Raw genomic sequence first — 3,424 nt, 5'->3', positions numbered from 1 at the left:
CAACTTTAACTAGCATGTTCTCCATTATCCCTCTAGGATATTTTATTGATCGATCGGCTAGTTGTATGCTTATTCTTGTTGGTTTCAATTCTCCAAGGTCTAGTTTAGCGTATAGTGAATACGGCATTAGATTTATACTAGCACCTAAGTCTGCCAATGCTTCTATTGAACTAAGACTACCCAGAAAACATGGAATTGTGAAACTTCCTGGATCAGATAGTTTTTCTGGTATCTTATTCAACAGCACTGCTGAACAATTAGCGTTCATCGTAACAGCCGAGAGTTCTTCCATTTTCTTTCTATTTGAGATTAGATCTTTCAAGAATTTAGCATAGCTAGGCATTCCTGAAATCACATCAATGAAAGGAAGATTTACATTTATCTGTTTAAACATATCCAAGAATTTGGATTGCTCGGCTTCAAGTTTCTCTTTCTTCATTTTACTCGGGTAAGAAAGTGGTGGTTGGTATGGTTTAACATAAGGTTTAGCCTTAATTGTGTTATCTTCATTAACCTTTTCAACTACCGGTTCTGTTTCCTTATCTTGTTCAGGTTGTGGTTCTTGTGGAGTAGGAATAGGTTCATCAGAAGTTACAGGTATTTCAGGTGGTTTAAGTGTTGTACCACTTCTTGTGGTAATGGCTTTAGCTGTTTCATTCCGGGGGTTAGCATTTGTATCACTAGGTAAATTTCCCGGTTTTCTTTCACCTATTAATCTTGCTAGGTTATTTACTTCTTGTTCCAAGTTTTGAATAGAAGCTTGTTGATTTCTAAATGCTTGAGCATTTTGTTCATTGGTTTGTTTTTGAGATGTAAAAAACTGCGTTTGAGTTTCAACTAGCTTCGTCATCATATCTTCTAAATTCGGCTTTTTATCATCGGGTTGTGGTGGTTTGTTTTGAAAATTAGGTCTTTGCTGATTGTAAGTATTGTTGGATACTTGTTGATTGCTAGGACCTTGTTGGTTGTTGTATGGAATATTTCGGTTATAGTTCTGGTTTTGATTGTAGATCGGTCTTGGCGGTTGATAATTATTCTGATAATTATTTCCAGGCCTTTGGTTTATGTATGAAATATTCTCTCTTTGTTAAATTGTTAATTCAATACTGAGACAATCTTTTGTCAAATGTGGTCCTCCACACTGCTCACAACTAATTCGTATTGAGTGTATATCTTTAGTCATCTTTTCCATTCGTCTCTTGACAGCATCTATCTTTGCGGAAATGGAATCTAAGTCATGGCTAGAATCGGCTCTAGCTGCTTTAGATGATCTAACGATATCTTTTTCTTAGTGCCACTCATGTGAGTGGGAAGCAGTGTTATCAATAATTTTATAAGCATCAGTTTCTGTTTTCTTCATAATAGAACCACCAGCTGCTATATCGATGTCTTTTCTTGTAGTGATGTCGCATCCTTGGTAGAATATTTGTACTATTTGACAGGTATCTAAACCATGTTGCGGACATCCTCTTAATAACTTTCCAAATCTTGTCCACGCCTCATATAGAGTTTCATTTGGCTTCTGTGTGAACGTAACAATTTCTCCTTGAAGTCTTACGGCTTTAGATGCAGGAAAGAATTGTTTAAGAAATTTTTCAACTAAAACATCCCATGTATCAATCGCCCCTTCAGGTAACGATTCCAACCAATCTTTGGCTTCTCCCTTTAAAGTCCAGGGAAATAACATGAGATATATATGTTCATCCTCCACTTCTCTTATTTTAAATAGTGCGCAGATCCTATTAAAGGTACGAAGATGTTCATTTGGATCTTCCTTCGGCGCACCACTAAATTGGCATTGATTAGTCACCATGTGTAGAATTTGTCCTTTAATTTCATAATCTGGCGCATTAATGTCTGGATGAGTAATTGCGTGACCTTGGCCAGTGCGTTTAGCTCTCATTCAGTCTTCCATACTTAACGGTTCCAGATTCTCCATAATTGAATTTGTTGAATCCGAATCACTAGAGGATTCTGATTTAATGGTTCGTTCCTCAACAATCTCTGTTTGAATGATTGGTGGTTCCGGAGAAATATTTAAGGGTTCAGGATCTATGAATCGTCCCTGAATATTCTCCGGATTCTCAATTGTGAGGTCGGGTTCAAAAAAAGGATTATCGGAAATTTGAACTGGAGTACTTGGTCGACTGGATGACGATTCTAAAGAAAAATCAACGGCGGTAATATTTGCTAAATGTCTTGATCTAGTTACAGGTGGTGAACGTACAAAAGGTGGTGAACGTCTTGCTCGGTGCATTCACTGAATATCCTATTAGTTTTTTTTAAAAAGAAAGAAAAATTATATAAGTTATCCAATTAATAGACTTTTCTGATTTTGTCCACGTTTCGAATAGCCAAAAGATGCAGCAGAGGGGCAGGATTCGTTTGGTCTCAATATAAATTGAGGACTGTTTGGCTCCAATAACCCGGTCCACGTACAAATCCAACTATTACTACGAACCAGAAAATTTTGATGTCTATCAATTTAACCACTTAAAATAAATTTTCGTAATTTTAAGAAATTTAGATAAGAAGTAGAGTAAAAATCTATGTCCTAAAACTAGAATGACGAGAAATGAGAAAGAAAAAGAGCGTGTCGGAAAAAAATCGAAAAATAAAAATAAGAAAGAAAAAGAGTGACTTATAGAACTTAAAACACTAGACTAACCCAACCTTATTACTATCACTAACTTAAAATTATAATCGCAAATTGAGATTACTAATTGGAATAATAATTGATACATAGGTAAAAGGTGTCTAAAAATATTAAAGCTTACAAGAAAAACTATATCCCAAATGGCAATAACTTAAAAAGAAACTAAAACTTAAAAAGGCGTCGCAAAATTCTAAAGTACCTAAATCTTAGTCTAAAGAAAAGGCACTTAAGGGATTTTACGGCAAAGCCTAAAAATCTAGAAGTAAAAAAAATAACTATGGCAAAAACTATATCTTAAAACTAAATACGAGCGAAAAATACAAATATTACGCTAAAACAATTAAAAAGGGACAAAATATAAAAATATACAAAAAGTTGTAAAAATTACAATTTTTATAAAAATATTATTTTTATATTATTTATTTTATTAAAATATTAATTTTATATTTTAATTAAACTAATTTAACTAAAATACAATTTAATTTAAAAACTTAAAACTAATTATAATAATAAATAAGTAATTAGGGTTAATAATAATAAATAAATAATAATTACCCCGTATTTAATGCTGATTAGGGTTTCTGTCGGCGTGTCAGAGTGTCTCCGCGAGTCGCGGTATTCGAAGCTGCAAACTCCGCGAGTCGCGGGGTTCCAATTTTCAGATGACAGGTTGATTAAAATTCGACGCGTTTTTTTTTATATTCTGTTTTATATTTTCTGTTTAAATAAAAATATTTATATAATAAAAACTTATATTTAAAAAACTAA

This window comes from Rutidosis leptorrhynchoides, chromosome 4, assembly GCF_046630445.1.
Source record: "Rutidosis leptorrhynchoides isolate AG116_Rl617_1_P2 chromosome 4, CSIRO_AGI_Rlap_v1, whole genome shotgun sequence".
NCBI classification, from domain to species: domain Eukaryota; kingdom Viridiplantae; phylum Streptophyta; class Magnoliopsida; order Asterales; family Asteraceae; genus Rutidosis; species Rutidosis leptorrhynchoides.
Note: the sequence above shows the minus strand (reverse complement) of the source record.